Below are 26,000 nucleotides of genomic sequence, written 5' to 3'. Positions count from 1 at the left end.
ATATCACGTAGTTAATGATAAGCATAACCAAGGATTCCGTACGAATGTGAATGTAGTTCACTGTGCAGCTTGAATGTTAGTATTCTACAAGAAAATGATAAACAGAATATGTATTGCAAATCTTCTGATAGAGCGAGTTAACTCTGTTGATAAGCCAACACTTTATTAAATTGTCCTTTATTTCGATATAACCTCATGACATCTTGCTTTGGATGCTGGAATGGTTGTTTGAGCAAGTGTCAGCGATCTTGAAAACATTATCTATTACTGGGAGCAATGCATGAAAAAGGCGAATCTTTCAAGGTCGCATTTTTATGCGCTTCTGGATGTACACTCCGCTAGGAGATGCATTAATGCATTGTCAGTTAGTAATTGCAACTTCAAATAAGCAAATGTCTATGCAGACTCTGACCTCCGATCTGGCACGGCAATAACACCACATAGTTTCGCCATGCTTGCTTCACCAATTACATTTTAGGAAAGGGACATTGCAGTCACAAGCAATTGTTTCCTCAGCAGAGTCGCAGCCAAGATTGTCTAACAAGTGGGGCCAGAAGCTAATGTAGTGGCCCACCACAGTGCCATTAACATCTGTAAATGCCCACACAGAGCTGCCGAGTGGACATTTACAGATGTTGGGTGGGTCTTCCCCACTCACGCCCTACTCTGTCTAGGCCTCTGCCTCAGTGTGGTTGCTAGCACCTTACCAGCACACACCAGGCATGGTGGAGAACCTCTGAGCCTCTGTTAAAGCAGATTTGGCCAGTCTCTGAAAGCAAGTCACTATGACATCACAGAGGACAAGGCTAGAGCTGGCAGCAAGGGAGTGGAGCTGTAGCATTAACCCCCATCTTCAGGTCCCTGGGACCTTGAGGAGGGCTCAGAAAAGGTAGAACTTACCACACTTCATTTCTGCAGATGTGATTTTCTTGGTCCGGAAAGCATGCTTTTGTTAATTTGGTGTAAATCGGTCAAGTAGTTTTTTTTTTTAAATGACCAAAACATAAAGCCAAAAATTAGTGATATCTATGTCCGCTCCACGGACACACTTCTCTGTTCGCTCCGCGGACAGGACACCGATTGGCAAATTGACTTGCGTCATGTCCGCGGACACCCAATGTGTTCGCTGATTGGTTGGCGTGAAGCGTGAGGTGCGTCAGATTTTTGGAAACGCCCGCCATCATGATGTCATCTTTTATGTCCTGGGTGTTAGTCTTAGCAGTGTACGGTGGTGGCGCGAGTTATGATTGCTTAACTTACCATAACTGGTGAATTTCAGGGGTTTTTCAGTTTTACTTGGAAGCATAACGTCCATTTAACAACGTTTTTTCTTTGAATTTCATAGGTTTTTATTAGTCCAACTTAACCAGAACGTCCCTTTAACAAAGTTATTTCAGTGAATATATATATATATATATATATATATATATATATATATATATATATATATATATATATATATATATATATATATATTACATGGCCTGCGGTAATGGCCATGTAGTTATGGTTAAGTTGCTAATCCCATAGGAAGAGCACTTTTTGGGCGGCTTATAACTTAGCTCACCCTGGACCAATCCTCACCAAACTTTGCAAAAAAAAAGTATATGGCCCACTCTGATTTTTTTGCAAAGTTTGGTTATGTTTGGTCCAGGGGGGGCAAAGTTATAGGAGAGGTCCCAACATTTCTTTTTATCCCGTTGACATAATGGGGAAAACTTTGCTCATGCCTACAGCCCAAACCGCTGGACGGATTTTCACCAAATTTGCTGCAGGGCAGTGGCTTGGTCACGAAAGTGTGCTTTTGTTAATTGGGTGTAAATCCGTCAAGTAGTTTTTTTTTTAAATGACCAAAATGTAAGGCAAAGAAATTAGTGATATCTATGTCCGAACCGCGGACACTCTTCCCTGTTCGCTCCATGGACAGGACACTGATTGGCTAATAGGCTTGCATCATGTCTGCGGACACACAACATGTTCACTGATTGGTTGGTGTGAAGCGTGAGGTGCATCAGATTTTTGGAAATGCCCGCCATCTTGGATTCGAGGACATCGACCGGTGTTCCCAGACATCGCAGTAAAAACAGATTAAAAAACATAACATTACACTTGTCAAACTTTTTAAATAATCTCTGGGAGGTGAGGGGTGATGAGGATGACATGGAATATGGCTGCAAGTAGCAAAAAAATGTGTGGTTTTTGCCACGAAAGTCTGCAAACAGTCTGGATGTTCGGAAACAGTCCCGAGAAGTTCGGGGACACTTCAGATGTTTGGGGCCAGTTTTTGGGTGGCTTATTACTTTGGTGCTACTTAATGAAAATGCATGACATTTTGCAATTATATTCCTAACCTGATTCCGAAAGTTTGGTGGGATGCTGTAAAGAGGGGGCAAAACTAGAGGGGGGTCCCAAAATTATGTAAAGGCTTATAAATGAGGTGCCATTTGACAAATCTACACTTAATTTGGCAAACTGATAATAGATCTAGATATACATGTTTTTCCAAAGTTTGGTAGGATTTTGTCAAGAGGGAACAGAATTAGAGGGGGGTCCCAAGATATTGTAAAGGCTTATAAATGTGGTGCCATTTGACAAATCTATGCAAAGGTTTGCAAAAAAATTATAGATCAGGATATAAATGTTTTCATAAAGTCTGAATGGATTTTGTCAAGTGGGGGCTAGGTTATATGACGATTGTATGTGCATACATTTGACACTTTTGAAAAAATAAAACATGGGTGGATTTCCAGCAAACTTGTGTAAGGAGCATTGGCAAGGACGGGAAAGCATGGTTTTGCAAATGTGCCAGTGTTTTATTTTTTGACAAGTGTCATAATGTAGGTACAAAAAATAGTGATATATCTTTGGTGACTGAGGTGTAGCCTGTGGCCATGGGCAGTGGCCAGATTGTCCAGGTCGTGGAATAAGGTCATGATCCGGAAAATCTGGCTACTGGCCATGACCACGAGGGACAACATATGGGTTAAGGTGGCCATGTCCACCTGGAACTGGCTTTGTGGTGAAGTAATTAATCGAAATTAGGATAGATTTGAAAGGGAATAAAATTGTGCTTGTGGTAACAAGGTCATAGGGTTCTCTTTTTCGCCTTCTATAGGCTTCCATGGAAAGCAAAGAGGGGCCCTGTATGGAACCCCACCTTCCCTTTCCATGGTGGCCATCTTGAAAATAGGCTTCCATAGAAAGCGAAGGGGGGTCCTGTATGGAACCCCGCCTTCCCTTTCGTTGGTGGGCATCTTGGAAAAGGATTTTCCTTTCTACACCGGGATGCCGCAGGAAGAAAAATACTTTTTTTCAGCACCCCGGGTTCCCGCTTTGGGAACCTAGGGTGCTAATGGCCTTCATCCTCCATTAAAGGGGCTGGAATGGGGGGATAATGGTCCAGAGACCTCTACACCCACCTTTGCTTCGCTTGGGCTGATAACATGGGCTGCCGGGCTGGTATCCACCGCTCCAGCCCTAGAACGGAGGATGAACGCCACAATATTCCCATTAGCATAACATAAAATGCAAATGGAAATGTTGGAAAATCTTATTGAGTCTATGTACTTTACTGAGAAATATAAAGTAGATGGAGTCTATACGTTTTTTTTATTTTTTAGTTCTATTTTTTAACTTTGAAAGCTGGTTCCAAAAGGAACATTTCTTTTGTTCTTGGATATATATATTTTTTTTTTGGCAGGAGAACTAAGAACGAAATGTAGGAAGAAATGAGGGAAGAGGCACCAAACACTAATGTGGAGGGGTGGTGGACAGGGGGAAATGTTGAGCGTGTGTTATTTCTAAGGTAGGGGGCATTGTTTCTCATGCTCCTTGATTAAAGCAGTGGTGGCTCTTGGGGAGGAGGGATGGCAACAGCTGATGCCATTTTAAGATAAATAGCAGTTTTGCTCAAGGTATTTCTGTGTACTAGATTGTTAATGGATAATGAGTAGGAATAGGTGTTGGAGCTGTGCAAGGGAAATTTTGACGTTGAAAGTTCCTAGATCAGTAGAAAATGCAGTTCCGAACTGTCCATGAAGTACGGATCTTATCGTGAAGTTTGGATGGGTTCTCGGATACAGCATCATGCAGCACGCCAGCGTATGGTCATGTGGCATTGTCCAGAAGGTCCGCAATGAAGTCAGATGTCCGTAGACGTCCACGGATGCAAAACTAGTTGAAATAGTTGCAAAAAGTGTACAGAAGTGTTAAAAATTATTATAGAAGGTGGGAAATGGCAGTGTTTTATGGTGACACTTTCTAAATTGGACACAAATATTTTAGTAAGTTGTCGGAAAATAGCACGCACTGGTAAATACCCATTAAATTCAATGAAAAAACATTGTTAAAGGGACGATATGGTTAAGTTGCACTAATAAAATCCTTTGAAATTCACTGAAAAAACTTTGTTAAGGTGACGTTATGGTTAAATTGCACTAATAAAAACCTTTGAAATTCAGTAAAAAATGTTGTTAAAAGGACGTTTTGGTTACAAGTGAAATGGAAAAAACCCTGAAATTCGCCAGTTATGGTAATCTAAGCAACCATAACTCGCGCCACCATCGTGCACTGCTAAGACCAGCACCCAGGACATCAAAGATGACATCACAAATATCATTGATGCCATCACGGATGACATCACATGTGCATTTACTTTTCATACAAGGGTTTGTGAATGTAATGTTGGCAAAAAAGTATCAGGGATTATCGGGAGATGTGTAATAAACAACATACTTCATTACTCAATGTAGTGTTCTAAAGAACATTCCATTGCAGTGTTATTTCTAGTACAGGAACCTGCTCATACAGAAGTATAGGTATTAGCTGCAGCATACATAGAGGTGCAATATTTGTAATTTTCCATAGCTATATAATAAAACGGTGAATGTTTCTGCATCAGACTTTTCCGTACTGTGAAACATGTACTAAGTAGCTAATAATGCATCACTTACTACATATTTCTACTAATACACACAAAACCTGAATAGAATACAATGCATACAAATATGGGGCTTATATATGGAGATTAAAGTAAGCAAACATCAGGCAGTATCATTAGCAACTATGTATAATCTACATGATTGTATTCACGCACAAAAATGATTGCTGTGTTTCAGGCCTGCTTCTTCCCCTATATATGTACATCATAAGATGCGATTAAGTTCTAAGGAAAGTAATTTAAGAACATATGAGAATAGCAACATCTATAAATGTAATACCTTTTGAATGTTAAGTTTCTGACTGTCAGCAAATAAAACCACCTGTCCTAGATATGGCAGTGAACAAAAAAGAAGGGGCTAGACATGTGATGTCATCAATGATATTTGTGATGTCATCTTTGATGTTCTGGGTGTTAGTCTTAGCAGTGCACGGTCGTGGCGTGAGTTATGGTTGCTTAGTTTACCATAACTGACGAATTTCAGGGGTTTTTCGATTTTACTTATAACCATAACGTCCTTTAACAGTGTTTTTTTACTAAATATATATATATAGCTATATATATATCTATATCTAAATATATATATATATATATATATATATATATATATATATATATATATATATATATATATATATACATATATATATATATTACATGGCCACGGTAGTGGCCATGTAGTTATGGTTAAGTTGGTGTTTCCATAGGAAGAGCACTTTTTGGGTGGCTTATAACCGCTCTCCCTCGACGAATCCTCACCAAACTTTGCAAAAAAGGTATTTGGGTCACTCTGTATTTTTCTGCAAAGTTTGGTGAGGATTCGTCCAGGGGGGGCAAAGTTATAGGGGGGTCCTAAAACTTTTTTTTTTCCCATAGACTGAATGGGAACATTTATTGCTTGCGTCTACAGCCCAAACTGCTGGACGGATTTTCACCAAATTTGGACCAGGAGCAGCGGCTTGGTCCTGAAAGCGTGCTTTTGAAAATTTGGTGAACATCCGCCCAGTAGTTTTTTTTTAAATGACCAAAAAGTGGGTCAAACAAAATTAGTGATATCTGTGTTCGGTCCGTGGACACACTTCCCTATTCGCTCCACGGACAGTGTCCTGATTGGCCAATCGGCTTGCGTGATGTTTGCGGACATGCAACGTGTTCGCTGATTGGACGGCGTGGAGCGTGAAGCGCGTCAGATTTTCAGTAGTGCCCGCCATCTTGGATTTGCGGTCCTCCGCGGACAGCGCGGTGAAACTTTGTTCAAAATTTGTATTTAGTAGTGTGTGTTGGTGTGTAGCAGTGTTTGGGGAGGGTGGGAGTGTATGAGATAGGATGAAAGTTGTATTTTTTTATGTGTTAGACGTTCTTTTTGTGTTCGATTTGTCTGCGGACATCACAGGTGTTCTGAAATGTTCTAAATAAACTGAATGGGGGGTGTTCCGAGGACTCAATATGTGTCCGTTTTGTTCGCAAGCAAACTGAAACTGTTCTAAGAACACTCGCAGTGTCCTGAAATGTTCAAAAATAAACAAAATGGGGGTGTCCTGAGGACGCTGTCCGTATTGTTCGTTGTCAAGTTGAATGTGTTCTAAGAACACTCGCGGTGTCCTGAAATGTTCGCAAATAAAAAAGATGGTGGTGTTCTGAAGACGCTTCTAAGAACACTCGTGGTGTCCGGGGAATGTTCGTAGGGGGTGTCCTGAGGACGCTGTCCGTATTGTTCACTGGCAAGTTGAATGTGTTCTAAGAATACTTGCAGTGTGCTGAAATGTTCGCAAATAAACAAAATGGGAGTGTCCTGAGGGCGCTGTCCATATTGTTCTCTGTCAAGTTGAATGTGTTCTGAGAACTCTCGCGTTGTCCTGAAATGTTCGTAGAGGGTGTCCTGAAGATGTTGTTCGTATTGTTCTCTGTCAAGTTGAATGTGTTCTTAGAACAATCACGGTGTCCCGAAATGTTTGCAAATAAACAAAATGGGGGTGTTCTAAGGACACTGTCCCTATTGTTCATTGTCAAGTTGAAAGTGTTCTAAGAACTATCGCGTTGTTCTGAAATGTTCGTAGGGGGTGTCCTAAAAACGCTGTCCGTATTGTTCGCTGGCAAGTTGAAAGTGTTCTAAGAACACTCATAATGTCTGCAGACATTAAAAGTTTCCATAGACCATAGTTGAAATGTTTGACTCTATGGATGTGATATGCTGCGGTCGTTGTTGCCAGGGCATAGAGTCTATAGAGTCCAAATGGCCATGCACCCAAGACTCTATGCCCTGGCAACAACCACCGCTGCATATCACATTCATATTTGCTTATAACTTTGGGTGAAAAACAAATGTATAAGGAACAAAGGTACTAGATACTCTGGATGTGATATGCTGCTATGGTTCTCATTATTGTATACTTACTGTTTGGTCTAGTAACCGGAGTACATGTATTTCTTGTTAATTTCTGTGATAAAAGAAAATAGCATGTTAGTATTAGTATTTTGTAATGACTTATTACATTGTATAATCAATATACTTTTTTTTTTGGACCCTCATATTTAGTAGATTACAAATCAGAGTACTGTGCAATTTGCTCAGTTTCTGTATTTGTTGCTGAAATCATTGGGTCTGTGGGAGAAAAAAAAATCCATGTTGGATTAAAAAAACCTTTTTCTGTTATGCTACAGTTTATTTGTTTGTTTGTTTTCAGTGTTCACTTGTTGTTTCTGGCTAATGCTTTATACTTTGGCTTGTTGAAATTTTTTGGAGTAGTAACATATTGTTTATTTGTTTTGATATTATAAAATTTTGGAGCAGTTAGATACCAATTGGCGTATTCTAACTGTCTATTTTTTTGATATATTTTAGTGGTATTGATTTATCTATTTGGATATTGTTACATTTTGGGACAGTTAGATACCAATTGCGTATTCTAACTGTGTATTTTTTGGTCTAATTTATTGGTATTCATTTATCTGATTAGTTGTTGTAGAATCTTTGAGCAGTTAGATAGCTTTTGGAGTATTCTAACAGTTTATATTTTTTTAACACAAGTTTACTTAGGGTTTAAATACAGTTTAGTTATCAAATTTTGGTTTTAAGAACATCAAATAAGCATTTGTAAGATTTCCTGGTAATCTCTGCTTTAGATTAACGGTCCTATCATTACATTCAAACCATCCACATTTCTTTTTTATATATGCAGTGTAGTGCCCTGAATTGGTTGTGGCTCCTGCGTGGTAGATTATACCTATTGTTGTGAAGGTTTTCTTACCAAGTGATATTTGACCATGTGTGAATCCAGTCAGCTTGTAGTTGTTTTTTGTACCATCTGCATTGTAACGTAGAAGCATTAGTATTATGTATTTACTATGTGTTTGTATTACTAACGTGGAGCGATTATCTGAATTGCAGGTAGCGCATAATCTTCCATGGTTTGCATTTTGTACAAGTCGCTGAAATGGAATGGATTCACAATTTGGTATTGATATATATATGAAACGTTCATTGGGGATTTCTTCTTGTGTCACATTGTTGCAGAGAGTGCATGTAGGTTTCCACATGTATGAAATCTGAAAGATTTCATGTATAGGTATGTTTTTGTTTTCCAGTGCTTGTAGTAAGTACATTAGAAATTCTTGTGGATCTTCCTGTGAGTTTGTAGTGAATTTCACCATTCCAGCACAGTAGTCCAATTGTTGTCTTATTCCATAAACACTATACGTGTTGTCAGGATTGTTTGCTGCATTTCTGTGAAGTACTAACATTTGCAAACACAATGGGTCTGTACTGTGTAAGTAAATGTTGTCAACAATTGGTGGTAATTGAAATAGAATATTCATTGCTACATTTGCGTAGCAACTTACACCAACTATATTTGAGAATTTAGTTCTGTATCTAACTGCTTTTTTTGGAGTTTGTCTTCCTTCTTTAAAGAAGTACCTGGTTTACATTCCCTAATTGATTCTTTTTTGCTTGTGGTACTTGATGAAGTATTAGTTTCTTTTACTCTCTTTGGAGGATTTGCAGTGACATCCTGTTGCATTTCTGTTTGATTTATTTTTCTTTTATAACATTTTACTTTTTGTGGAACAGAATATGTGTTTAGGTGGGGGGTGTATAGTGAGCGAAGTCTATTGTATTCTAAAATGCAAGGAATATCAGCGTTTATTTTACTTGCATCAAAGTTGATTAGAAATAGACCGTCAAGTGTACGTAAGCGGGATAGTGCTACATAGCTCATGCCTTCTTTAAAGACTGTGTTACCAATATTTATCATTTGTCTAGGGTAAGACCTTGTGATTTATGAATTGTGACTGCGTATGCAAGAGTTAGAGAAAACTGTTCTCTGCGTGCATACATATTTTTGAAGAGAAGGAATCTAGCTGTTGAGCGTCCTATCCTTTTTACTTCTGAAAGTTTGTCAAAGAGTATATTGACAAACTGAATTTTGTTGTCGCGTGGGTATGTTTGAAAGCTAACTGTACCCAGTGCTCCATTAACTAGTCCTTGGTCCACGTCAAGGTTATGTTTAAGCATTACTCTGCAATTTAAGGATAATTTTAATATCTTTTCTTAGCCTGCTGTGTTTGAGATTGATTTTTCTAAACTATTTAGTCTTGTTGTGGCTTGGTCACACATGGGTAGTGTCATACCATGTACATCTAGTTTGTCTGTGGCGCTAATTTCCATGATTGGTTGCATTTCTTTACTTAGCATGATTTCATTGAATTTGAAACAGCTTGCAAGAGTTGGCATTAAGGCCATACAATTGACATTTGTGTGGGCTAATTGTTCCATAGCATTTGTAGCACATGCATTATTGCCATGAAGTGCATTAATGTGCCGGGTTTTCAATATTGCTTCTGGTTCTTTAGAAAGTATACCAACTCTGATAATTTTTAAAATGTTGGCATAAGTGAGATCTGCAGATTGCCGCATGTTTTCTGTTAATTCTCTGTATTGGAAATGTTGCCAAAGGTTGACATTTCCAATGCTGCTAACAGTTTTACGGCAAAGTTTGTGTCCCAATGTTTTAAAAATAGGCTCACCTTTTATTGGTCTTAATTGAAGCAGATCTCCAAAAACAATAATGTGTTTTCCTGCAAAGAGCTCTTCATAGTCTGTTTTGAGTACTTCTTGTAATCTGAGGTGAATCAAAGCTAACATCAGGTTGGAGACCATTCTCACTTCATCTATTAGTCGCATTTTCATTTGTTTAAATACTCTGCGTAATTACATTGCAGCTTCTGCAGAAAGTTTGTAATAGTCTAATTTGTTCTGGTGTTCTACTGGTAACAGTAGTAATCGGTGTAATGTAAAACCACCTATGTTGTAGGCAGCTAAACCTGTGGGGGCAGTGACAACAGCTGACAGTTTGTTGTTTGTCATTTGTTGAAGGAACTTACTAATGATTTTGATTAGGAATGTTTTGCCAGAACCAGCTTCACCACTGACGTACAGTAGTATAGGTTTATAATTATGGCAGGAACATTCTTTATTTTCATGTTTTACACCATGTGCATTTTGTTTTGTTACTTCTTGAAAAATGCTACTTTGCTCATTGTTTAGTTTTGATTGTAGTATAGTTAAGTCTTCTTTATCTTCATACTAACACATGGTGTTTTCTACTTCTATCATAGTTATTTCTGCCTCATTTATTATTAGTGGTTCTCCCAGTGGTTCTTGGCTTCCTATTACAGAAGGTTGACTACTGTCAGGAGTATCCTTATCTAGTTGGGCTTGGAGTTCTTCTTCGTGTTGCTGTTCATTGTGCAACATTGTTTTGTACTGTGTAAAGTTTACATCAGTTATAGTGCTTTCATTCGCTTTGAAAGCATCCTCATATGAGTCATAGTTATCTAGTAATTGTTCTTCTTTTCTCCATGATTTGAAGAGTTGTAGCAGGGACATGTAATATACTTCTTTATGTTGAGGAGTCTTTAATGACAATTTGATATGATTAATTAAATTTGGTTTAGTGAGTTTAACTAAGCTGCCTTCACAGTTTGTCACTCTATATTTACCTTTTTTTTCATCAGGTTTCATATTATTTTTGTATGTGTAGTTTTGGGCTATGTGGTATAGACACATGTTTTCTGAAGTATTACTTCTGTTTGGGTAGTATGTGTCCAATAAATTGCTTTTTAAAATGTCTTGGCTGTTGGGATCATGTTTGGCTATTGTTTCTATATCTTCATATGATTTTAGAACTCTTTTTCTAGATTTAGCTGAACCAAGACTTAGCCATACTATATTTTCAGATTTACCATACAATGCAGTACCAGTTAAACAATCAGCTGCTTCTTATGATCCACATTCTCTATGGCTGAGCATTTTTATGCCCAAGCTGTATAATTTCTGAGATACTGTTTTATCTGATGACAGGTCATTTCGGAGGTCTTGGAGCTCGGTCTTTTCTGCTTTAGTTAAGTATGCTGTGACATATCGTACAACTGCAGTAGAATTGTCTGCAATGTACTGCACATCTATGTTTGCATTCCATAAGTGGGCAATGATTGCATTATAATCATTGATATATTTTTCTTCTTCTTTTCTTTTTATGTAATATGTATTTTTAGGTGACTTACCTTTAACACTATGTCTAACTGAAGACATGAGGTTGTTCACTTGACCTGTATTTGTAACTGGTCTAGGGAAACCAAATCGGCTTTTGGTGTAGTATTTCCCTTTGTTTTTGTATTTGCAGCGACAATATTTTCCACATTTGTGTCTTTGAAATTGTAAAATGTGTGCATGAAGATCACTATTTGTGGCTTCTGATGGAATTTCACAAGTGACATATTTTTCAATAAACTGTAAAACAGTGGCATCACTGTCTTGACCAAATTTAGGAGCATCTTTAATCCATAAAAGCATGTGGATATGTGGTGCTCCTCTGGCTTGGTATTCTTTTCTCCAAAAGAAGTGTTGCACTTCTCCAAGGGGAGCAACAGTTATATTACAAATAAAATGTAGCATAGCAATGAAGCGATGGTGAAAATATCTTGAAACATTAACAGGATCCAAAGAACAAAGTTCTCCAGGTGTTAGCATATCTATGTTTGTTTTGTTTTTATTTTATATGCGTAGGAAATAATGTAAATCTTCCCATGCATATTCTGCCAACTTAATGTAACAAACCAAGTGGGTGGGCCAAGGTTTCTGATCATACAACGTACATCTCCATGACGTCGAAACTAGTACTCTTTAGTACCACGCATATTTGCTAATAGATTTGTAAAATTTGATTGTAAAACCTCATCCTTTTGTTGCACTTTTTCTAATAATTGTGTAGCTGTCATATTTTGAAAGTGTGATCCTGATTTTAATATTTGTGCAACTCTGTAACATAAAGTTAATAGATCACTTTCAAAGAGTAGGTGGAATATGTATTCCACATTTTGTCTAAATCTGGGATCTTCAGAATACATCCGTAATGAGCGGTATTCTGAAGCTGATAGTTGAATAGGTCTATCATCATACCTTCCTCCTTTGCCAGTAGGAAAGAGTAGAGGAAAAGCACGTGCTTCTATACTTTTTTCCCATATGCTGATTGGCGATCCTTTTGTTTGACGCATTTGGTAAGTTTCCAGTACATCTTCTACAGTGTCATTACAGTGCAAAGGATGAATTGTATAATGTTCTAAAGTATTTGATATTGTAGCAGGATCTAGTAGCTCAAATTGACCAGCTTCTTGTGTTTCTTGAATTATTTCAGTTGTATCTTTCAAGTTTTCTTCAATATTAATTTCTTTGTAATATTCATTATTCTCTTTAAGATATTGGAAGGCTTGTCTAACTTTATATAAATCTACCAGCTGTTGCCATATTATTTTGTCTTTTGTAGGTACTCCATTTACTAAGATAATTAAAGATTGCTGCATTGGACGTTGCACTCCTAGAGTATGCACATTTTCTTTTAGATCTAATGGTAAATAAACTACTTTTCTACGAATGCCTTTTACCAATTCAGAGGGAGGTAATTTTGCTGTTTTTGGTTGAAGGCGTATTATTCCTTGAAATGGGTGTACTGTTTGAATTATGATGCTCTCATATAAATTAAGTTGTTGTAGGGGTTTTGGTACTGGATATAATTCCAAATTATTTGTGATAGCACGTGAAGGAGTTTGGTTGTTGTCAAATTTTGTAGTGAAGTAACTGCAAAGTATTAAGGATTCAGTTATTTCGTATTTGTTTTCTGCTCCAAGGTAGAGAGCTAATTCAAACCATTTAGAATCTTCATTGTCTTCTATTTTGTATGATAGGTCTACAGTTTTTGTGTTACTTTTATAAAAAGTTCTACGGCAACATACACATACATGGTTTGGTACTTCAACTGATGTACTTTTAAATTTTAGTATTTCTTTTTTGTATGTGTTCAGCAAAAGGTTGCCATGTGTAGAATTGTTGCTTAATTGGTTTAAAGCTATTTAATTCTGTAAATGGCTTTCACTTCCAAAATATTTTTTCTGGATATAGTCAATTTCTTCAAGTAGGTCTTTTGCTGTACCATGTAGAAGGATGTTATTTAACTTTGCTAGTACTAAAGCAGGACTTTTAGCATAGTACAGTTTATAGACTAGATTTCTTATAGTTGAATGATGTGTTGATATCCTTTTGATATCATGGAAAGTGGTTTTACAAGTAGGTCCTGTAATGCAGGCCAATGGATGTCCTTGTAGTCCTGTGTACTTGCGCACTGGACAGGTATCCATATTTTGCAGTAATTTAATTTTGATTTTGTCTTTGCTTTTTACATATTTATTGAGGAATTGGCGTAAAGATTTGAAACATTGTTTGGGAATGTTACACATTAACGTGCATGGCCATGTGTACACTAGACGTTCTGATTCAGTTGAATGGAGGGGTAATTCTAAGTTTTCAGGGCATATTTTTGTAAGGAGTACTTCTTGTTCCATTATGGTATTATTCACTTTTTCATAACCTCGACCACTGCTCTGTATGGCAATTGTATTTGTTTGCTTTTGTTTGTACGGTTCTTCATTAAAATATGGTTCTGTGCTCGTAGTGTGATTCCATTCACCTCCGCAGATACTTAAGAAGTTCTTTCTGTTGACATTTTGCTTATTGAGAAGTCTTTTTTGTAATTGAGTTATTAGTTTTGTTAGTGGTTTCATTTTGTTTAACAGTAAAATAAATAACTTTCTTTTGAGAAGAATTGCACTGTCCATCAACACTTCTAAGATTAATTTCCTACGATAGCTTTTAAGCATTGAACTTGATTTCTCTCCTGTTTTTAAAAGATTTTGAAGGACTTTGTGACGGTACATTTTGGCTAAAATACTTTTCTTGGTATGCTTACTTTGCACTATATTAAAATTTGAAGAAGTAGTTTTATCTGTAGTGATAGCTGATTTTCTGTTAATTGTTTTTTAGTTTGTTTTACATTTTGATAGAGGAGGCAAAGTTTTTGTACTTGAAACTTCTTGTGTTTCACAAAATGACTGTATTAGCTGTTTTGTTTCAATTTTTTTTTACACATTCTGCTAGAGATGGATGCTTATGTTGGACACTTTTATTTTCATTTGATCTACTTTTGCGTTGCTTTCTACGGACTTGACTTTTGGTAGGCATTCTTTAGGGTCTGTTGAAAAAAATAAAGAAGGTATGGGTTGGGGTGTTCTGCAATGTATGTGGGGTGTGTGCATGAGTGTTTGAGTAAGATGATAAAGATGTATGTAATGGTGTGTGATTGTGCATTGGGAACTACAACTACTAGGATTGGGTATTATTAAATTAATGTGTTACTAAACTGGGGATCAGAGGACAGAAAAAAAGTAAGCTAGTGGTGTGGAGAAGTATACATAGTATATCTAATGCTATACAATTAAAACAGTTGTTTGTTCTATAACATCTAAATTCTAGCGGTTGAGTTGGGTAATTTGTGTGTCGACAAAGAGGAATTTATGGGCCATTCTGGCTGTAAATCGCTGTTTAAGTAATGGGGATTTTTGGACAGAATGGTGCACAATCTCTATTTTTAGGCACAGAAATTGATTGTATTAATGTTATAGTATGTTTGAGTAATAATACAAATATTATGGTGATGTTTTACTTACTTTTTTTCTTAAATTAACAGGTAACTTCTTAGTTCTTCTTTGTTCTTCGAATTCGGCTGCTTCTTTTCAGGAGACTGGTCTTCACTGCAATTGTAAAAGCTTCAAATTAGTAACTTTGTTTGTATATAGCGCTGTTTTTAATTTAGATATTGATTTTTTTAATTGAAATCCTCAGTGCCTTCTTTAAAACCATTAAACTAATTTATTTACATAAGATACATTGCATCAGTTCAGTACATATGATATGTTCTTAATGAACAAATTGTATTGAATGACTAACTGTAGCAAAAAAAATATCTTTACTATGTCTTGTGAAATTTATAATATACCAGTGAATACCACTATTTCTGTAACTAAGCTGTTCTAGGTAATAGCGCCTCAATGTCATGTCTAAATTAAAATAATTAAGCAAATAAATAAATAAAAATAAAAAAATAAAGATTTAAACATAGATTGTGCTTGCATGCAATTTTGTTTGAATATATGTAGTCTATATATTTCATTTAAAAAATGTTAGTTTAACATGATTTGAGTGTGTGTGTATAAAGAAAGTAAATAGTGTAAAGGTTTATAAGTGATAGTTGATTTTAGGAAATTGAAAAAAATACAGTAAATTCATTTTACAGATTACACAAGCTAAAAGTCTGTTTGAAAATGTGTTCATCTACTGTACCTGAAGTTTGTGTTCATGCATATGGATATGCAAGGAGCTGCAAGTAGAAATCTTGGAGACTTGTACAGTATTTCTGGTAGATGGTGCTTGCCAATGATATGACACTTGTACTCAGAGAGATTCACAGTACATTTGCAGTGCTGATCTATGATGATGCAGTTGGATGTAGAGGTCTTGAATGTGATTGGTGCATGGCTATGTGATTTCTTAGCTACATCCAATGAGGGAATGGCAGAGATAGTGAAGTGGAAATGGTAGAAGGGCTGTTCATGTTACGATATGTCCACGGACATGGCGGTAGTTCGCGGACATCGGGAGTTACATCCCGGGATTTTTGGGTTCAGAAGTCATGCAAATGAGAATGAGTACTAAAAGGGATTGGTCAGGAAAGTTTAGTGGGTGTGTTGTGCCAGAAGAGAGTTTCTCATATACTGTTTTTGCTGAGAGAACAACAGATAGCTATGTCTGTGTATTTTAGGAAAAAGATTGTATGGATTTTGGGAGATTCATGGATATATTTGTTGAAGGTGCATGCAGAAAGCTGTGGAGTAGCTCTAGATCTTGGATTCCCGCATGTGGAAGTACACTGGCATGGAGTACGTGGAATGAAGTGGTTGGACTTGCTACCTCTCTGTGCTACTTTGGAGACAGAGCAACATCCAGACATAATTGTAATTCATTGTGGAGGGAACAGTTTAGGACATGTGACTGGAATTTTTTTGCAATTTGCTACAAAAGAAGGACTTGGGAAGGTTATGGACATGTTTCCTAATTCTCAAGTGATATTTTCCCGGATTGTGCAGAGACAAATGTGGCTTTGTCCTTTTTCATTTGGTCCACAAATGGAAAAAGCAAGGCGCACTGTTAATAAAGCTGTTTGGGCCTTTCTAAAAGATTTTGGCATGTCTTCTTTTCACAAGGAAAATATTCTGTTTCGTAGTACAAACATTTTTCGCAAAGATGGAGTCCATCTTACTTATGGTGGCAATCAGATTTTTCTGAGAAATGTACAAAATGCATTGCGACCTTTTTTGGAATTACAACATCCATTTTGAAGTAGGTGTTAAGCATTTAGAATTTTTGACTTACAAACACCTCCCAAAGGCTCTTTTCAGAGCCACCACTTCCTCCCAGAGAAAATTGCAATGTTTGTGATGGGGTAGCAACCCAATTTTTTAAATGTTCGCAAACTGTCCGCGGACTTCTAAAAAATACAAAGGGCCCTGCTTCATTTATTTTCACTTCTATTTTTTAACTGTGAAAGGCGGCTCTGAAAAGAGCCTTTTTTATTTTTTCATTTTTGATATTTTGTATTTTTTTTGTTTTTTATACACGACACACTAGGAGAGGAGAGGAAAGGAAGTTAAAGGGAGGGACAAGAACCACAGGGATAAGAAAGGGCGAGCTGAGAGAGGAATATGTAGAGTTGGTTTTATTTGGGTAGTGAGCAGATCTTCTCGTGCTCTGAGACGATAGTCTCAAAAGCACTACGAAATCGCTCCCCCCTGCAGAGTACATACATACAACTGTGACCCTCGAAAGGTAAGGGTCATCAGCATTCTGTATGGCCTGTGAGGCAGCTTGAGGAAGACGCTGTCCCACAGAGGTGGTCCTTGTGGTGACAGGATCAGAAACAGAGGATGAAGTAGAGGAAATCAACCTGCTACGTTCTTCGCAAGGTACAACCTGCGAATAGCCCCAGAGTGAAATGACCTCAGGTGTCGCTTCATCGTAGTGGTCCCAAAGCTGTACTTACCGTGCTTCCCGCGACTGAGTATCATTTTGCACTCATTGCAGGTAATACGGTTCGCACGAGCCTTAGGAACATTCCCATGAATGGTAAATAACCGCCACACCCAAGACTCACGCCTAGTGTGGGTAGTAGGGTTTTCCTCTACCTCATTCTCATCATCCTCTTCTTCCCCCTCCGCATCCTCACTCCTGTTCCCCTCTTCAGGCCCTTGGGGAGGTGGTGGTGGTGCTGAAGCAGGAGCAGCACCAGGTGGCAGTTCAGCAGCCAGGGATGCCATCAAAGATGCGATGGAAATCTGCAGTTGGCAGCAAAATTCGCTGTGCTCTGTAGAAAAGCCAGAAACACAATAAGAATGAGCTCTAGGGCGTGGTCTTTTAGAGGGGTGCTTATGCGCGGTCCGCGGACATGCGCGCTGTCCGCGGACAGATTGAACACAAAAAAAAGTTTGAAAAGTTTCAAAAGGTATGTAGAAGCTCAGGATTACTATGTGGGACTTGTGCCATGGTGAGATTTTATTGAAAAATATTATGGATTAATTGAAAATGTACTTTTAATTTGTTCGGGGATCCGAACAGTGTCCGCATTCAAAACACGCAATCAGCGTGGGCGCGGTCATATGATCCGTTCGCGAACAAGTCCGCGAAGGAAGCGCATGTCCGCAGGACACCAAATGCACGGAGATTGGCTAGCGCATACGCGTTGATGTTCTACGGACACTGTCCGGGTCCTGAACTAATTAAAATTGCGTCGCACGTGAAACAAACATTTCAGGACTGCTTGTGTTCTTAGAACAGTTTAAACTTGCTAGCGAACAGTAAGGACAGATATTGTGCTCTTCAGGACACGTTCAATTTCATTAATGTATGAACATTTCAGGACACCAATTGTTTTCTTAGAACATTTTCAACTTGCTAGCAAACAGTACGGCAGGTATAGTGTTCTTTAAAACACCTCCATTTTCGTTTAATTACGGACAATTCAGGACACCGCGTGTGTTCTTTGAACAGTTTGAACTTGCTAGCGAACACTATGAACAGGTAGTGTTCTTCAGGACACCTCCATTTTTGTTTACGTACGAACATTTCAGGACACCAATTGTGTTCTTAGAAGAGTTTAAACTTGATAGCGAACACTATGGACAGATATAGTGTTCTTTAGGACACTTTAATTTTTTTTTTTACGAACATTTCAGGACACAGCGTGTGTTCTTAGAATAGTTTCATCTTGCTAGCGAACAGTACGAACAGGTATAGTGTTCTTCAGGACACCTCCATTTTCGTTTATTTACGAACATTTCAGAACACCTGCACTGTGCGCGGACACCTACATTGTTTTAAAAAAAAAAACTATTTACAACACAATATAAACATTAAACTTTATTTAACATGTATTAATAATGTATGACAGAGAAGGTGAGGCAGAAACAAAAACAAAAACAGGAGAATTAGGGGTTTCAACATGATTGTTATTAGGTGAAGTCTCATCAAAACGTTTTGGGTTATGGAAAGGGTTTGGGGATAATTGACTGGGATATGGTGAGGAGGGACAAGTACATGTGGGGCAATGGTACGAGGTTTTTGGTTTAAAATGATCTTCCACAAAAGTTTTCAAATTATTAAAATTAGTCAACAATAAATCAATTTTTTCTTCTATACTGTGAAAAGTGTTACCCATAACAGGTTTTTCTGAAGTATTTTCTATTTTGGTATGCTCTGTACAAAAAATATATATATGTTAAATGTATACAAAATAATAATATTTAAATGGTTTATATTATAAAGTGTTTACCATTGGTTTCACTATCTTGTGACATTTCTTCATGTGGGAAATGCTCCTCTAGCCATTCCAGAGTACTAGACATTTCTGTGAGAGAGAAAAAAAAAGATAATATATTTTTTTATCTAATACAGAAAGTTTATAAATATATGAATAAAATTAAGTACACTTACTATTTCAGGTAAAATATGTCCTATGTACTCAGTGGGTCTGCTCTTGTTCTCAGTTCTGTCGTGTTTGTGAGGTAATTATGTTGGAAGCCAATTTATTTTCTTGTGGTATATTCCATTTTAGAACATAGTGCATTTAAATGAATGGTTAGTGTGTTGTATATATGGGTTACATTTCTTATGTATTAGTACATATAATGCGTTTGTGTGCTTCTTTTTGAATGTGTTAAATGTACCTATGTTATGATATAACAGTCAAACATATCCCCCCAGAGTTTTTAGGTAGTGGTACTGTTCTTCGAACATGTCCGCGAACATTAAATGAGTTTGCGGACATAAAGTACAGTAGAAGAGATTCAGTCAGTTCCATATGATATGTATATAAAGTCAAAGTCATTATTGTTAAGTTGCACTACTAAAAACCTATGAAATTCAGTGAAAAAACTTTGTTAAAGGGACGTTATGGTTAAGTTGTGCTACTAAAAACCTATGAAATTCAGTGAAAAAACTTTGTTAAAGGGACGTTATGGTTAAGTTGTGCTACTAAAAACCTATGAAATTCAGTGAAAAAACTTTGTTAAAGGGATGTTATGGTTCCAAGTAAAACCGAAAAACCCTTGAAATTCGCCAGTTATGGTAAGCTAAGCAACCATAACTCGCGCCACCACCGTGCACTGCTAAGACTAACACCCACGACATCAAAGATGACATCACAAATGTCATTGATGACATCACTGAGTTAGCTTACCATAACTGGCGAATTTCAAGGGTTTTTCGGTTTTACTTGGAACCATAACGTCCCTTTAACAAAGTTTTTTCACTGAATTTCATAGGATTTTAGTAGCGCAACTTAACCATAACGTCCCTTTAACAACGTTTTTTCACTGAATATATATATAGATATATATCCAACGTTTGCCAGTGTGTTGGGCAAGCAGATCTGAGTCGCACTCCCAGTCAGAGTGTTCCACTATAGCGGCCCATAGTCACTGAAGGATCACCAGACTCCACGAAATAGAATTTAAAATGTCTTCTTTATTCACAAAATGTAAGTATTTAAAATCAACCGTGCAGCTCCACATAGAATCGCCAGGGGAGGTGGCTGCAAAAATGAGCGTTTCGCAACAGCTAATTGCTTGGTCACATGATTTTGCCCATCTCTGTCCACCCATTTTAGAATGTGCAAGGTTTGAGAGAAGTGAAACGTGAAAAGGGTTTACCTAATGTCAGAATTGACATAGTCCTATGTCTGTTACTGCATTGGGCTTTGTGCCTCCAAATGTCAAACTGACCATACATGAGATGTATAGAAGTGTGGCCATCTTTAAAGGTCCAAATGAGGCACGTTATGTACCTATGCCCAAATTGATAAAATGCACCAACGATATTTGGTTCTGTGTGTCTACTAGATCACCCTATTCTGTAAAAGTGCAATGTGCAGCACGTTATCCTGATATTGCTGTACAGGATGCTATCTAGATAGTAAAGTCTGCTTTTGGCCTCGCTATGCATACTAACTGTGTATGGTGTTTGTTGCGTTCAGCACAAGGTAACTGCGGCCGATCGAGTGTGCATAAATATATATATATATATATATATATATATATACATATATATATATATATATATATCTTGAAAAAAGAGCCGCTTGTAACAGGTACATGTAGCAAAAATTGACTGCTCTCCCAGAGCAGCCAATGAGTGCAAATGTTCTTCAGCGAATTCAAAAAGGCAAAAAGGCAGAATACAAAAGTCCACTTGAGCACTTAAATTTTATTTGCAATGTGCTTCAAAGGAAAAGCCAAGAAACAGGAAAACGCGTTTTGCGGTGCTCTCACCGCTTGATCACGAGGTTCAACAGTGACACAAATGATGGACAATAAATATACATGCAACTCTATGGTAAGTACAGAATGTCTTGCATGTAAATTAAGCATTCCTGTTGCATAAATGGGTCGGCCATTTTAGAACGTACAGTCGTAGTGGCTTAACCTCTAAGCCAATATACAATCTCTGTAAATACAATTGCTGGCTTAGGCATGCTAGGATATACAATAGTGGTACTTATTAATGCATAGGGTATAGGCTGTTGTAATTATAAAAACAAATAAAAACATATGCAATACATGTAAGTATATTGCCAAATGTATTGGCATCTTTTTTCTTTTAAGCCTGATATGCCACTCATATGCAAACAAAATAACAATAAAATAAACCCCTAAAAAGGGGGGGGGGGTTAAAGCATATCGTACAACATCCTAATACAAGCTGTCGGTATCATAAGTATACATTCGGTTGGCTTGACCTGTGGACCTGAGGGCTGTGATAGAGTCAGATCTTAAAAATTACCCAAGATATGTAGTAACTGTGCAAAATATGCTGTGCAAATGAGAAAATGAGAAAGTATACAGATCTCATAAAGTGCATAGTGCCTAATAAAGTGCATAGTGCATTCAAACATTTTCAAAAGTGTCTAATGCCTGCTACATTCAAAATCACACACATGTCTGTTTCTGCGTTGGGCTCTGTGCCTCCAAATGTCAAACGGCCATACATGAGAAGTATAGAAGTGTGGCCATCTTTAAAGGTCCAAATGAGGCATGTTATGTACCTATGCCCAAATTGATAAAATACACCAATGATATTTGGTTCTGTGTGTCTACTAGATCACCCTATTCTGCAAAAGTGCAATGTGCGGCACGTTATCCTAATATTGCTGTACAGGATGCTATCTAGATAGTAAAGTCTGCTTTTGGCCTCGCTATGCATACTAACTGTGAATGTTGTTTGTTGCCTTCGGCGCAAGGTAACTGCGGCCAATCGAGTGTGCATAAATATATATATATATATATATATATAAATATATATATATATATATATGTATATATGTTTTAACATGGGCTCAGTAGCGGGTTGCGAGTAGCAGGTGTGGTAAGAGTTGTTATTACCCAGCCCAACATTATTCCATGTATACACCTCGGAACGATGATGCCCACAATCGGGCCTGCAGAAATTTGAACCTGTGACCTCAGGTTGCATACAGGCCCCAGATGTGAGGTCTTTGATCACCGAATTTAAGAAATGTTTTCATTAGATAGTAGTTGATTTGGGATGGTGTCTGATATAATAGATCGCTCTAGCGAAAGCAGATTACTCTTGCAATGCGAACTCGATGCAAGCTTTAAATGCACATTCAACCTAAAATATTTTGACTAGCTGTTAATTCATGCGCCAGCTCTGGGTATGGATGGAGTATGGTGAGTTGAGCCCTTCAGCATCCGTGGGCTATTTTCGCCATTGGCATTTGTCTGTTTTGTATTTATTTTAGTTTTCCTTGTCAATAAAATGGCTGCTTGCTTTCTTCCTTTCCAAATACTGGAATATTCATGTTTGGCGGGCTCATATCCTCATAGTAGGGCTCAGCGGAGTGCACTGTTTTAAGCGTCCAAGGTTTTTTTCAGTATAAAGAATATGGGGAACTGAGAGGATGGAGTGTGAGGTTTCAGGGAGGGGCAAGTGACGGAGGCAATACTCAACACATTGTGCTTGGCTGGGATACAGTAAGACCACAACCTGCCTAATAAACTGTGGACCGTCTGTGATTTAGACGCCTGGACTTACTAAATTGATGAATATTGATTGCCCAGGAGTTTCTCTTGTCAGATTTACACATAGTATATTTGCATCATTATCTAAAATGGCGTCACCTTATGAATCATATGGGCTGTAACCCAGTTGATAATGCGGTTGATACTCTCTCAAATGTGCTTCATGTCCATCACCATGCAGACTAGTTGTGGAGACACAGTTTGCAGTGCGTTTGGTTGCCCGAACTAATGCCAGATCTTCTTATATTGTCTATCAAAAGACTCCTGGATCCCGGACAGACCCCTAGGACAGTCTATAGTGGCCCGCCCTACAGTTTGAAGTAAACTGCTTTATTATCTTTTCCTACCTAGCAGCATTGGAAGACATTAATAAACACTGCAAATGAACAAAGAACTATGCCCTTTTCTATCTCGACCAAATGCATCAAAATTACCTCTTACAAAGCACATTTGGAGCTTGATGGAGGTGCAAGAATCAGAACCATTGATACTCTAGATAGAGGACCATGTGAAACAATGCACCGAGGGTCACATTTGACCCTTCTGCACACTACTTTGCAAGGCTTGTGAGAACGTGTATGTGAGAAATGTCCACCTTTTCATCTCTATGGTGGTTCCCTACAACTAAACGTGCTGTGCTAGTGCATCACTTCTATCAAGGACAGCACTGGTTTTCTGTCTGGTGTGGGAGGGGGTACATTTTTAGCTGACAATTCACTCAGAGGTAAAAACTGGAGGATATTTGTGGACTTACATAAACTTGTAATTAAGTAGCATTTACAAAATACAGTAGTCAGCGGGTAACTTTTGAATGGCCCATGATCAGGTGGGTTTTAAAAACAGGTGACAGTTCAAATCGTTTCTTCACATTTCTTTCTTTAAATCAATTTGCAGATTGAGAGTTAACTGTAACTACATTTGCTTTTTCCAGAGTCTTGCAATTTAATGGGTATAGTCGGGAGAGGCAGTATTCTGGGACGCATTGCTGTTGGAAACCCCACCTGTCATTAAGAAATGGATATAAACCGCTCAAGGACACTAAAAGGATTTAAATGAATGGTTTCCCACCTCCAGATGGCAATGGGTTGGCGTGAGTGTAATGAGTGCTGGAACTTCGATTCTTTCTAGACAGGCAACCGTGAGCTCCTTCCTGATGTTGTGAAGAAGGCTATTAACAATGGAGCGCTTCAGTGTTCCAGTGCTGGTTGAGAGGCAGACATAAGGGCCATCACTTTGGAAAGATGGCCCAGCGGCTGTCACTGAGTTCTCTAAATGTGCATGGTCATATAGAAAATGGTCACTATTTTAAGTAGGGCTATATGGGCACCATCATTGATGGGGTATTCACTGGTTGGAAGGCTCATCGGTTAAAAGAATCAGCAAACAAAGGCCTAAATGGATGTAAAAGCATTCTGAATAAGAGATACAAGGACTACGGAGAGCTTAACACTGTGGAAAGAAGGACAATTGACCATGCAACGATACTGGTTACAGCAAGGGGGCACCCCCAAACAAAAAAGAATGTATGAACCCTTGTAAGAGGTTGGCAACATGTGGCTCTCCAGATGTTTGGGAGTGCAACTCCCTTGACTGTGCATTGGATTGACTGTGCTAGTTGTGGGCGATGGGGGTCACAGTACAAAACGTCTGGAGAGCCTTAGTTTCCAGAACCCAGACTTAGGGTGTCCGCTGCGTTGCAATGGTCGTGGGTAAAGACGCCTCTAGTGGAGTATTGTAATAAAAGGAGCTCACTTGGCCCAGTGGCCATGTCACGGAAAAACAGCCAACAGATCACTGCAGACATGTCCCCTCTTTATGCACTTGTGATCGGCGACCATGGCAGCATGGCGCAAGTGTTCATGGGAAAGGAGAGGCTCTTTTCTGCATCAACATACACACCATTTTAGCCCACGTGACTATAGAGTGAAGCGAAAGAAAATGTATTTTCTGTGAAGACCCTACAAAGTGTTCACAAATGTAAAAACAAAACAAGACAAATGTTCAGGGCTGATAGTGATTGTAAATATAATTCTTAACATAAGAAGGTTCCATGTGTTAATATCCCACAAAAAATACTGCCATACAAAAATATCGCCATATTTTTGCAGTGATATTAAGCCATGGAATCTGTAGGGGACGCCCCTGCAACCCCCATAATCTTTTTAATGGAGCCGGGGATACCCCCTCAACCCCCGGTCCCATTAACCCCATAAACTATCCCCACTGATAATATCACCTATGGACTTACCCCACAACCATATATATGGCGATATTATTGGTGGGGATAATATTACCTGATATCCATAAGAAGGAAACATAATAACACTCACATGCAGAGAGCCTTGTCTGGGCAGGGCAAGATCGCGAGCAATGTGGTTCACTCGATTGGTAGTCCATTTCGCCAATTCACTTCTGTGAGATGTGCCATAGCCACCGAAATCTAAGAGGAAAAGGTCTTGTCAATTAACACATTCATGAATACGTTCCTGGATCGAAATGGGCAGCAAATTAGGTAACTGAACAAGAAAAATAGTTTTAACTCAATAGACTATACTGGTTACCATGTTGTTTTCTCAAAATTATTTCTCAAAATTACAATTGTCATGCTGTCACGGTATTTATTTATTTATTTATTTATTTAATTTGACATTTGTAAAGCAAAAATGAGCGCTTCAAAACAACTAGTTGCTTGGTCACATGATTTTTCTCATCTCTGGCCACCCATTTTAGAATGCACAAGGTTCGAGAGAATGTTTTCTCAAGTGGCTCAAAAACATCATAAAATACAAGACCTAAAGCATGCAAATTATTTACAATAGAATCACATTTCTAACTAGATGATTGCATAAGTGTATATCATTTCACTGGTGCCAGTGCCATTATCCTAAACATATTGCTTAATACACTGATTTCTGTTTCACAATTCCTCTGCATATTGTCCTTTCTATGTATTCATTCAATGCATGCATGTGCCAGATATATGAAGATCCACTGTTGAAACCAGGCCGGCGATGACTATCAGGCA

General features: G+C 38.0%; 1 protein-coding gene across 3 annotated transcripts in view; it reads right to left on the bottom strand.

The window, feature by feature from the left end:
* CHRM3 (cholinergic receptor muscarinic 3) overlaps positions 1–26,000 on the bottom strand; it is a 3,761,375-nt gene that overhangs the window by 2,762,912 nt on the left and 972,463 nt on the right. For all 3 annotated transcript variants that reach the window (XM_069607974.1, XM_069607972.1, XM_069607973.1), the window contains exon 4: positions 25,306–25,415. The gene's annotated coding sequence lies outside the window, so the exon portion shown is untranslated. The remainder of the gene's footprint in view (positions 1–25,305; positions 25,416–26,000) is intronic.

The sequence above is a fragment of the Ambystoma mexicanum genome, chromosome 4q, assembly GCF_040938575.1.
Source record: "Ambystoma mexicanum isolate Mex_15411 chromosome 4q, UKY_AmexF1_1, whole genome shotgun sequence".
NCBI lineage: Eukaryota > Metazoa > Chordata > Amphibia > Caudata > Ambystomatidae > Ambystoma > Ambystoma mexicanum.
The sequence above is the reverse complement of the archived record's forward strand: the minus strand, read 5'-3'. Positions and strand labels throughout refer to the sequence as shown.